The following is a 13,727-nucleotide window of genomic DNA, read 5'->3' as shown; positions in this document are numbered from 1 at the left end:
GTGTGTGTTTTCAAGAAAAATATATTTAGGAGACAACATAGAAAAAATGATTGGCTAGTAAGGTGAGGTCCAAGAGCTAATACCTGTAACATACCTAGAGATGGTTCTGGGAGTTCTTCTACTTACCAAGCCCGGCCTGAGGCCAGGGTCAACTTGTGATAACTTGGTCCAACAGGCTGTTGCTTGGAGCGGCTCGCAGGTCCACATATCCAATACAGCCTGGTTGGTCTGGCACTCCTTGCAAGAACTTATCTAAGTGCCTCTTATGAAAACGCTGGCAGCGGTGGGATTCGAACCCACGCCTCCGAAGAGACTGGTGCCTTAAACCAGCGCCTTAGACCGCTCGGCCACGCTACCGTTGTGCGTAGCCAGTTCGCACGAAAGTAGCTCGATTCGGCACACACACAAACACACACACACACACACACACACACACACACACACACACACACACACACACACACACACACACACACACACACACACACACACACACACACCAAATAGAAAGACACACTGACAAACACAGACACAGAGAAATTTTCAGATTTCAGGTCACGTCACATCATTAAGAGATTAGTTCCTGCACCACTAGACAGATCTCACTGACACAACTCAGACCACACCTCTCTACTGGATGGCAGTATCCAGTTCACTTCTTGCTATTGACTGACTGTACCCCAGGTCATTTCCCAGCCGACTGGCCGCAGGAGGACAATCTACAGGATGGGCCAGAGCTCATCTGAAAGCATTTCGATTCAAGTAACAAGATTAGTTACACTTCACAGCAGATGTCCAACATCGTTAACCCTATTTGTTCTTGCACCGTTGAGGAATTAACAGTGAGGGCTGTCGAACAGTCATGAAATTAACCCGTTGACGACGGTCATCAACTGATGCTCCAATTAAACCGGAGTGCAGTATATATAGATTCGAATTTGTTTTCATTTGCCTAAAGTAAGGCTTGGTTTACTGAGTTATCAACATAATCACATTTTTAGGAATGATATCTTTGGAACATTTAAAGGCATGACATCTTGAGTTATAACTTCTTAAAGGAATGATATCTTCAAGCAAGTCTTCTAATTAAATATCAATCCTACAGGCAAGGCATGATATCTAAATACAGGACATCTGAGGTTATACCTTGAATAATTACATATAAAGGTGTGGCGTCTTTAAGCAGGTCATCTTAAGGTATTATATCTTGAGGCAGGATATTTTTAGAATGTAATATTCTGAGATACGATTATTCTAGGTAAAAGATCTTCAGGAATAACACCTTGGTGTAAATACAACACCGTGTCGCCGTTTATTACCGACCGGGTGCGGTAACACGACAATAAATTTAATTATTGAGACGCTAGTAACCTGAAAGTTACTTCATATTGTAAAATGGTCGAACATGGCAACTGGGGCTGTTGGACCAGCTTTCACCCCGAGGCAAATATTTGCATAATCTTTGTACTCGAAGGAAATACTAAAACATACAAGAAAGAAAAGAGGTGTTTTTATTGATATATAAATGCATGTACTATTCATAAATACATATTTACATAAATTTCTACATATATTTACGTAAATTTATGCATTCATGTTTACATGAACTCATTCATACACATATTTGCATGAACTCATTCGTACATATATATTTACAGGAACTCATATAATCAAATGTGCTCACGTATATTTACAAACATACAAATGCACTTACATATATAAATATAAATGCATATTTGTATACTTTCATGCACATATCTTCATATGAAATTTAAAAAAATTATTTTCTGTTTCCTTTTATAAAATATAAAAATCTCTCATTGGAGAAAATGTTTACCACAGTTTTTCAGTTTAGTTTTGTATTCAATTCGCCCACAATGATGAGGACATGTCAGCTGCTTAATGGAGAGGTTTATAGGAACTTGCCACAATAGAAAGCTATTATCAGATTCAATAATATTTAGAACTTAAGAGTTTCAGCAACAGAGGAAATTAATGTAAATCGGTTATATATATATTGTTACGTTAGGTGAGGTGCTGTCTTTATACCCAACTGATTGCATGCTTTTACGTAACATAAACCAAAAACTGCATAAAATATTCTATGTGTATATGGGGAACAGAAGAAACTCAAAACCAAAGTTAAAACTAAAGGTAAATTTAATAAAACAATAAAAGTTACTTTAACTTCTGCACTGACTGTCTTTATACACATAATATATAAATCAATATCGAAAGCATGGACACTAACTTCAACTCAAACACCCGGACACCGGACAACAACAAAGTATAAAAGTACTGTGCTACAAGATACAATACCTAACACCATAACTCTTAATTAATTTACCTTAACAAGTCATCAGGAGTTAGATGTTAACCTGTCTGAGCTGACTGTATAGATTGTCTGGTTTCTGCCAGACATCGACTAGCTCGCCTCTCAGAAGGGAAGGTGGCATGATCGCTGTAATCATACGTTTTTCCCGTTCCTGGACCTAGCGCTGACTCATTGTTTAACCATTGGTTAAATATTTGGAGCTGCCAACTTCAATTTATCTAAATTATTTAATGATTTATCAGTTGATTCGGAAGAATGTTGATGTATAATTTGGTTTTATATCCAGAGGAGAATTATTCAACTCACACGCGTTCCTTAAGTGTCGTAACGAGTGTTTTGGGCTGTTCCTGAGTTTATGGAGCAATTATGTATATTATGATACTGCCAAATAGTAATAATTTGGGAAAGATATATATTTTTTAAATATAAATAGTACTCTCAACATTATTAATAGTGTTATTAATATTATTGAAAAGAAAATATAAAATATCTAAAACAAATTTTTATCATATTACCCTTTGATCATAAGGTCCTTATCGCATAGGAAATGTTTGATGTTGATAACAGAGAAAATATTTATTCACCAGTTGATATATCTACGATCAAGCTGACAGTGGATACGTTTAGGACGACGCCGACTGTAGATACGTTTATTATCTTGCTGACTGTGGATACGTTTATGATCAGGTTGACTCTAAAAGAAGTCATATTTTCCGGGTTATTTAAGCCCTATTGACTGTCAAAATAATTATGGTTAAAATCTACATTACTTGCTACTCTTAATTATAAAATTTAGCTACACCCTTCTGTTCACACCAATCGGAAGGTACACTTTTCATTACACTCTACCACAGCTTTTCCTTTCTTACTACATCAGAAACATTGTTACACCTTTTTTTTCTATCCTCAAGTGTGGCTAACCGTTCAGCCCTATACCACACTCTTCAAACCCACATCTACACCCTCCTCTATTTACCTCACCCACATCTACACCCTCCTCTATCCACCCCACTCACATCTACACCCACTATCCATCCTACCCACTATCGATCCCACCCACATCTACACCTTTAACAATAAATCAGATCCAGGCTCAATTTCCAGCACCATTCTTCTGTATTTCTCGAGGACGTAATATCGTCGCCTCTGTCACTCGTCTGTAAATGAGGTCATTGGGAGGTCTCCACTTCCTCATCAAGATCCAATCCTCATTGCAGCACCACGAAGGACCTTTGCAATATATATATATATATATATATATATATATATATATATATATATATATATATATATATATATGACAATGTCAGACCACGGAGGAAAAATGAAACAGGAATTTCCTTAAGTACTTTCGTATATTAATACATCTTCAGAAGGAGTGAATATATATTGAATATTAATATATTGAATATATATTGAATATTAATATACGAAAGTACTTAAGGAAATTCCTGTTTCATTTTTCCTCCGTGGTCTGACATTGTCACATTTTTAATCACGTGTTTATTTTCGTGATATACACACACACACACATATATATATATATATATATATATATATATATATATATATATATATATATATATATATATATATATATATATATATATATATGTATGTATATATATGTATTTATATATATAAATAAAAAAAAATATAAAAAATAAATATTAAAAAAAAAAAAAAAAAATAGTAGGGGTGGTAGGAGAGGAAAAGATTAAAGTATTCAGTGAGAATCCACAAGATCTTCTCTGAACACTATTTATTTTCTTCTTCGAGGATGTGGGTCCCTTTAATTAAACCAGTGGTGGTACCCCTAAATATATATATATATATATATATATATATATATATATATATATATATATATATATATATGAATGAAAACTCACACCCCAGAAGTGACTCGAACCCATACTCCCAGAAGCAACGCAACTGGTAACTACAGGGCGCCTTAATCCGCTTGACCATCACGGCCGTCAAAAGGATTAAGGCGCCCTGTAGTTACCAGTTGCGTTGCTTCTGGGAGTATGGGTTCGAGTCACTTCTGGGGTGTGAGTTTTCATTCGCATATAGTCCTGGGGACCATTCAGGCTTGTTCGCATATATATATATATATATATATATATATATATATATATATATATATATATATATATATATATGTATATATATATATATATATATATATATATATATATATATATATATATATATATATATGTCGTACCTAGTAGCCAGAACGCACTTCTCAGCCTACTATGCAAGGCCCGATTTGCCTAATAAGCCAAGTTTTCCTGAATTAATATATTTTCTCTAATTTTTTTCTTATGAAATGATAAAGCTACCCATTTCATTATGTATGAGGTCAACTTTTTTTTATTGGAGTTAAAATTAACGTAGATATATGACCGAACCTAACCAACCCTACCTAACCTAACCTAACCTATCTTTATAGGTTAGGTTGGGTTAGGTAGCCGAAAAAGTTAGGTTAGATAAGGTTAGGTAGTCGAAAAACAAATAATTCATGAAAACTTGGCTTATTAGGCAAATCGGGCGCTGCATAGTAGGCTGAGAAGTGCGTTCTGGCTACTAGGTACGACATATATATATATATATATATATATGTCGTACCTAGTAGCCAGAACGCACCTCTATGCCTACTATGCAAGGCCCGATTTGCCTAATAAGCCAAGTTTTCATGAATTAATTGTTTTTCGACTACCTAACCTAACCTAACCTAACTTTTTCGGCTACCTAACCTAACCTAACTTTTTCGGCTACCTAACCTAACCTAACCTATAAAGATAGGTTAGGTTAGGTTAGGTAGGGTTGGTTAGGTTCGGTCATATATCTACGTTAATTTTAACTCCAATAAAAAAAGATTTACCTCATACATAATGAAATGGGTATTTTTATCATTTCATAAGAAAAAAATTAGAGAAAATATAAAAATTCAGGAAAACTTGGCTTATTAGGCAAATCGGGCCTTACATAGTAGGCTGAGAAGTGCGTTCTGGCTACTCGGTACGACATATATATATCAACATTCACTGCTTGCCATTTTTTTTATTAATACATTAGGTACATCTGCATTTATGCAGCTACCCTAGACTATATGAAGGGGAGTACAGTGTGTCAAAAAGCTAGCTACGTGTGCTTGTCATTTTCTTTCATAGAGCTTCGTACAACTACGGACAAAGTATTTCACATTTCATTACATAGCTGGGTCTAGATTCATCGTCGAACGAACCACCAATGTTAAAATATAGTTTTTCTTGTCCTCTCATTCATTCTCTTCTTATCTTCTTATATTCACACTTGATTTAACGGTGTCCTCTCTTCTGAATGTTACGTGTTGCATTATTGGAGGATATACAGCTTTCATTGACTTAATTAGTAAGCGTATTTGCTCATTCAGTAAAAGAAAATGCTTAACATGTAGCTTAATATTATATGCAAAATAGTTATCCAAGAGCAGCTTAAGACAGATTCCTTTCTCCGCTTTTTCGTCGAATTATCAAACTCGAATATTCGTTCAAATGTGTATAACGCACTTTCAGTATGAATAGAAGAATTAGAGCAAGTTGGACAAATGCAAATTTTGTTGTTTTCGAATACAAAAGAAAATAATGCAGTTTCTTCTATTCATGCAAATTGTTAACTTCGTCGATTATATTTGTCTCCGATTATTACCTTAGAAAAGGGGCGAGGAGTTCTGCTCTATTAATAATTATTTTTCTTTTATCATTCTCCTCCTCTCTGACAACGCCTGTCTCTCTCACTCTCTCTCACACCTCTTCTCCGCACCTGTGAGACACCAAATCTCCGCGGTGGAGGGGAGGCAGATTGCATGCTATGAAAATCTGGAAAACCGTTGTGTGGGGCTTTTCAAGCCTTACTGCGCAAATGATTGGAGGAAAACTAGAATGTAGTTTTCCTTCATATGCGCTACAGAGTCTGGTTTTACTCTTCATCAAGTGTCAAGCAGAAATGATGCCCTAAATATGACGAAATTGAAAGGTTGCAATCGTCAAGCAGAATGGATCAGCGTTGATTGCAACGTGGAAAGTTTTGTGAATTTTAAAAACAGATTTCTATAGCTAAACCTCTGAAGAGTAAACTATTCGTGTAAAGCGATAAGTCTTTGCTTTGGGGGTACTTATATGATGTTAACGACTTCAGTGTTTCAACGAAAGAAATAGATTTAGAAATAAATTCATCTTCCCCATTCTAATCCTCTCTCTCCCCCTGGACCTCTCTCTCGTCTCTTCTCTCATCTCATTTCCCCCGGGAAACTTCTTTCCAAGCCTTATGAAACTACATAACGACTTTGATAAGCAGTTTGGAAAACTCACTTACCCCATGTTTTCACGCTGTGCTGCCATAATGGGCCCCATGAAGCAATCTTGGCGTCAGAACCGAGCAAACTTTTGATCACAAGGTTCACAACATATAATTCGAAGCTTAAGCTTTCCTTGATAACCAAATGAGATAATTTTATCTCTACCCACTTTCTATGCAAATACTTTTCATTCGGTTTTCTTATTTATTATTAAAACCATAGGTGAATTACAAGAAATTTCATCTAATAGCACACGTGAGTGATAAGTGGGAGGAAGCTTGAGTAATTCCAAGCTGACACACCAGTTGACACAACTGGTGTGTCAACACTTTTATTGTGTTGGTTGGATTATTGGTTTCAACCACCTAACTGTGACTCGTCCTCTGTCGCAGTGTAATTTTAGAAACAATTATCTGAAACGAGCAAGTATTTCAATGAGCGAAATTGTCAGTGTTTTGAAAAATTATTGCTTATATTGCTATGACATCCGTTGTAATATGAGGAAACTTTACTAAGAACTAGACCAAAATTAATATTCAATTAATTTTATTAATTTAAAATGCAATAAGTAATCTTGCAGTTCTTGCATGAATATTAAAAACTTCTTGAGATAATGAACGGAATCTAGGATCCAATTTCATTATTATTTAACGACCTCTACAGCCTCCTTGAAAATAATAAGAGACCACAATTTATTCATAATAAATCGAGATAAGTATTATAGGGTTTTTTCCCACAATTGCATGTCAAAGGCAACTATCCTGCATTATTGACTTCTCAGAGGAAAGACGGAGTCACTGGGAGAAAGGGACAAGATAAAGGAAGAGAAGAAGTGGGAGGAAAGAGAAGAAAATCCTTTCGTATTTTGACGTTCCCCATAATATGTATATATATATATATATATATATATATATATATATATATATATATATATATATATATATATATATATATATATATATATATATATATACATATATATATATATATATATATATATATATATATATATATATATATATATGAATGACAGAAAACTCACACCCCAGAAGTGACTCGAACCCATACTCCCAGGAGCAACGCAACTGGTAACTACAGGACGCCTTAATCCGCTTGACCATCACGACCGGACAAAAGGAAGTGATAGCCGAAGCTATTTGAACCACTTCCCCGCCGGCACTCGGATGGTAATCTTGGGCATAGCATTTTATCAAATCACCTCATTCTTTGGGGCACACGTGAGGAACACAAATGCGAACAAGCCTGAATGGTCCCCAGGACTATATGCGACAGAAAACTCACACCCCAGAAGTGACTCGAACCCATACTCCCAGGAGCAACGCAACTGGTAACTACAGGACGCCTTAATCCGCTTGACCATCACGACCGGACAAAAGGAAGTGATAGCAGAAGCTATTTGAACAGGATTAAGGCGTCCTGTAGTTACCAGTTGCGTTGCTCCTGGGAGTATGGGTTCGAGTCACTTCTGGGGTGTGAGTTTTCTGTCGCATATAGTCCTGGGGACCATTCAGGCTTGTTCGCATTTGTGTTCCTCACGTGTGCCCCAAAGAATGAGGTGATTTGATAAAATGCTATGCCCAAGATTACCATCCGAGTGCCGGCGGGGAAGTGGTTCAAATAGCTTCGGCTATCACTTCCTTTTGTCCGGTCGTGATGGTCAAGCGGATTAAGGCGACCTGTAGTTACCAGTTGCGTTGCTCCTGGGAGTATGGGTTCGAGTCACTTCTGGGGTGTGAGTTTTCTGTCGCATATAGTCCTCGGGACCATTCAGGCTTGTTCGCATTTGTGTTCCTCACGTGTGCCCCAAAGAATGAGGTGATTTGATAAAATGCTATGCCCAAGATTACCATCCGAGTGCCGGCGGGGAAGTGGTTCAAATAGCTTCGGCTATCACTTCCTTTTGTCCGGTCGTGATGGTCAAGCGGATTAAGGCGTCCTGTAGTTACCAGTTGGGTTGCTCCTGGGAGTATGGGTTCGAGTCACTTCTGGGGTGTGAGTTTTCTGTCGCATATAGTCCTGGGGACCATTCAGGCTTGTTCGCATATATATATATATATATATATATATATATATATATATATATATATATATATATATATATATATATATATATATATGTATATATATATGCATTTGAAAAAAATAAATAAATGTTAGAGCTCTTTGACTCGTCTCGAGCCTTTGTTAATAGCAGAATACTATATTGACTAAGGCCCAAGAGGGATCAAAACACTCTAGCATTTATTTGATTTTTTTTTCATATGTGGTTTCTCTGCATCAGTCCTTCCTCCTGCTTGGTAATACTTATTGTAACGATGAGGAACATAGTACATATACCGACATACAACACAATTAGAAAGTAGAAATCGGTGCTATTGAATTTTGACCAACCGGAAAGGATTTTATATTTATATTGCAAAGACAAACTAAACTGATCTATCCTTTCTAGGCATAATACACAATATCTGAGGCTTAATATAATACATGTGAGTGCTATATTAGGCCTAGGAATATTTCAGTCAGTTTTTTAGCTTCATTTTTCGGATTGAATAATGTGAATAGTATTAAATTCTACTACATAATAGCTTAGAGCGTCAATCTTTGTACTACGATTAACATAGTTATATAACTATGTGCATCATAGTACAATTATATTCGATAATACTATTATATTCGATAATATTATAAATTCATTGTAACTATAGATTTGTAAGAGGACACTAAATAAGAGGAAATAAATATGGGCAGGTGACATCGGACAGTGGCTGTGATATCATCAGGCTTTTTTATTGTTATTTACTATGAAAAATCAATATTAGTAAATTAATTTTTATCTCGTGTAATTGAATGCTATGTTTTGTAAATATTAATAAACTATCCCTGACAATAAATTGTCTGACCATACACGGAATGCATGTATGTTTGCAAATGATTTGGTGTATTATATTTACAATTAATATGATTTAACAAATAGGAATAATAATACTTTTGCTCAATACATTTTCGCTCCTTAAACATGATGACATCGTGTATATATCACACACACAGTAGATATTACTACTTTTATATATTCTCAGAATATAGAATGATGCCTAGATTAAATGAAATAAGATGGAATCAACAAATACTGTAAAGGGTACAATAGATGTTAGGATACCATTAGTGGGAAATCGCAAATGCCTGTTGACGTCATGTTTGTTTACCATTAGAGGGAAGCCACGCACGCGCGATGTCTTCATGCCTGTTGAAGATTATCAGATATTAACAGTTATCTTTTCACGTGATGTTAACAAATTTAAAATCATCTTATATTCAGAGATGGAAAAATTAACCTTATTTCTCTTAACATTAATGGTTATATAACATTGCTGAGACGCTATTGATATTGAAATATGACATTGTATCGACATTTCTCAAACCAAAATAAATAAAAATAACTATAAATAACTTTTTCATCTAATTGCTTAAAGAAATACGACCGTAACAATAAAGGAAACTTCAGAAGACCTATTGACCCATACGAGGCTGCCACTATTAGAGATAATTTGTGATAAACAGTAACTGATTTAAATCATTCTTGCAAGGTTGTGAATCTGTTCGAGCTTTTTATGACTTGGAAATTGATGACGTCACCGATATACACACCAGGAGCGGTCAATTACGAATCATTTACATATAAGGTACATATTATACATAACATGTAGAGTGACTCTTAAGGTTTTTGAAATAGAATTATTAAAATTATTTGTTCATATAAATGACTCGAGAAATGGATATAATATCATTATCTGAGAAATATTTTGTCTATTTTTTTCTAAAATAAAAAAGAAATTTCATCAATTTGAAATTGATGAAATTTCTAAATTTTTCTAAACTAGGGACATAAACCGTCTCTTGACCTGATTGAATTAAATATGACCTGAGTAAATAGTAGTTTGGAAACAAAGTGGTTAAACACACAGAAATCACAATTGCGTGATGCATCAAATGAACAAATCCACAAGGGCCATGACGAGGATTCGAACCTGCGTCCGAGAGCATCCCAGACGCTGCAATAATCGACTGAGCTACGACATGGTCAAAAAGAGTTGAAACCGACGTTCTACTGAACTTACTGGATCCTGCAGCCTCTCCGAGGCACAAACCAGGGTTTTACACAACTTCCCCCATGCACTCGCGCTATGTCAATAGGCCGTTCTCCCTCTTTGCTCTTACTTCATTACACACAGAAATCACAGTTGCGTGATGCATCAAATGAACAAATCCACAAGGTTTTAACTCTTTTTGACCATGTCTTAGCTCAGTCGATTAAGGCAGCGTCTTGGATGCTCTCGGACGCAGGTTCGAATCCTCGTCACGGCGCTTGTGGATTTGTTCAAAGTGGTTGAATTATGGGACAAATTACCGGGTAACATTATAGACATGAGATCACTGTATTGTTTCAAACGTAGGTTAGACATATTTGAGTTAAGTATAGAAAGGAGTTGTGTTGCATAGGTCTTTAGCTCTTTCCTTTATTCTTAAGTTCTCAAGATTGGTTATTAATGAAGAACAGATAGCAAGATGGGGGGGTTGATATTGAAGAACAGATTACAGGTGGATAGATGTTGAAGAACAGATTACAGGTGGAAAGATGTTGAAGAACAGATTACAGGTGGATAGATGTTGAAGAATAGATTACAGGTGGATAGATGTTGAAGAACATATAACAGGAGTATAGATGTAGAAGAATAGATAACAGGAGGATAAATGTAGAACAGATAACAGGTGAATATATGTTGAAAAACAGCTAAGAGGGGAGAGATGTTAAAGAACAGATTACAAGTGTGAGCGAAAGACAGAGTGCATCAGTAAAATGTGATTAAGAATAAATAACAGAACATATAACGCAGTATACAGAGAATGTAAAAGCAAGTCAAGGAAATGTAAGGGGTTGTGTATTAGGGAAAGGGAGGTTAAGGGAAGGAATAAGTGTAGCGTATTAGGGGTTTTCAGCTAGGGGAATGTGGCGAGTATGAGATGGAAAGGGCACAGCTTTCGCCGGGAAGGAAGAGGTAGTGTATGTGTGTCAATGAGGAATGTGTGAGGGGGAGCGTGAGTTATGATCAGGTGGCGTGGGAACGAAGGCCTCGATTAATGGTTGAGGGTGACGTGTAAGGGGAGTGGCGTGGCAGGCCAAGGGAAGTGGCGTATGAGGTCAGGGGAGTGGCGTGTGAGGTCAGGCAGTGGCGTGTGAGGTCAGGGGAGTGGCGTGTGAGGTTAGGCAGTGGCGTGTGTGATGAAAGATTGACGTGTGAAAAATGACAGTGACGTATGTATTGGAGAGCGACGAGTGAGGTGAAAGAGAGGAGAGAACATTGCTCCTCATCATCTACCCGGGTACGAATGTGGAAAGACGTACCCTGTGAAAGTATGAATAACGTAAACAATCCCGAGGGTCAAAGTTCATGTGAGCGTGTTAGATCTTGACGGCACTGTGTGTGTGTGTGTGAGAGAGTTTTTAAATTCTCGAGGAGACACACAGCTCTTGAGGTGCTGGGAGCGAGAGACAGCCCTTGAGGGACTGTGTGCTTATGAAAGAGTTTTTGCGGTACTGGTAAAAACTTTTTATAATAGTTTAGTAACATGTTTAACTGCGGTTTACCTGTAGAAGATTTCAAGAGTTTGCTCTCATATCTCGTACTAGAGCCAGGCTTATTGGGTGCTTGTTTGATTTATTAGGCTATTTGTGTATGCAAAACCTTGGGCAATCGAATGTAGCTTACGAAGCTCCCCTTTTAACCAAACGATAGAGAACAGACAAAGAATGTTCTTTCTCTATGAGGTAAATTATCTATATTTTTGGATCGAAAATTCCTCTTCTGGAATCGGGCTGAAATTTACGTAAACCATTTGAACGACGCGATGAAGTTCTGCTGCACCTGTGACTTCGTTACAGCATTCGATAAATTATTTTTCACGGTAAGTATATTGTCGGAGAGTGTAATTTCTAATTTTTTGGTGTATAATTTATGTAAATTAAACACGAGTATGTGTGTGTACTCACCTAGTTGTGTCTGCAGGATCGAGCATTGACTCTTGGATCCCGAACACCTGTGTGTGTGTGTGTGTGTGTGTGTGTGTGTGTGTGTGTGTGTGTGTGTGTGTGTGTGTGTGTGTGTGTGTGTGTGTGTGTGTGTGTGTGTGTTTGTTTGTGTGTGTGTATGTTTGTGTGTGCACCAAAAACCAGATGTGAAAGGAACGAGAAACTTGCCGCATTCGTCCACTAACGAGCTGCTTCATTCTGTCTTAGTCTCTGAAGACGCTCTGTAATGAGCGAAAGCACTAAGATTCTCTTAACTTTCACATGTTGATTTTGTGCATTTTTGAGGTCGTTTCATGACGTATTTCATATATATATATATATATATATATATATATATATATATATATATATATATATATATATATATATATATATATATATGTCGTACCTAGTAGCCAGAACGCACTTCTCAGCCTACTATGCAAGGCCCGATTTGCCTAATAAGCCAAGTTTTCCTGAATAAATATATTTTCTCTAATTTTTTTCTTGTGAAATGATAAAGCTACCCATTTCATTATGTATGAGGTCAATTTTTTTTTATTGTAGTTAAAATTAACGTAGATATATGACCGAACCTAACCAACCCTACCTAACCTAACCTAACCTATCTTTATAGGTTAGGTTAGGTTAGGTAGGTTAGGTAGTCAAAAAACAATTCATTCATGAAAACTTGGCTTATTACGCAAATCGGGCCTTGCATAGTAGGCTGAGAAGTGCGTTCTGGCTACTAGGTACGACATATATATATATATATATATATATATATATATATATATATATATATATATATATATATATATATATATATATATATATATATATATAAAGTCAATACCTCTTTGTTCCCATAGCGTCTGAGACGCATGGCCCCTGGGGCAAGAGTGCCTTGGGATTTCTCAAGGAATTGGGGTCCAAGCTCATTGACGTCACCAGAGACCCAA

The 13,727-nt window shown here is 36.3% G+C and overlaps 1 non-coding gene across 1 annotated transcript; it reads right to left on the bottom strand.

Annotated features, from left to right (window-relative positions):
- Nucleotides 1-275: 275 nt before the first annotated feature.
- TRNAL-AAG (transfer RNA leucine (anticodon AAG)) lies at nt 276-357 on the bottom strand. The gene has a single exon. It is a non-coding gene; the product is annotated as a tRNA-Leu (tRNA).
- Between the last annotated feature and the right edge of the window lie 13,370 nt (nt 358-13,727).

Source organism: Procambarus clarkii, chromosome 26 (assembly GCF_040958095.1).
Source record: "Procambarus clarkii isolate CNS0578487 chromosome 26, FALCON_Pclarkii_2.0, whole genome shotgun sequence".
Taxonomy (NCBI): domain Eukaryota; kingdom Metazoa; phylum Arthropoda; class Malacostraca; order Decapoda; family Cambaridae; genus Procambarus; species Procambarus clarkii.
Note: the sequence above shows the minus strand (reverse complement) of the source record. Positions and strands in the feature narration are given on the sequence as shown.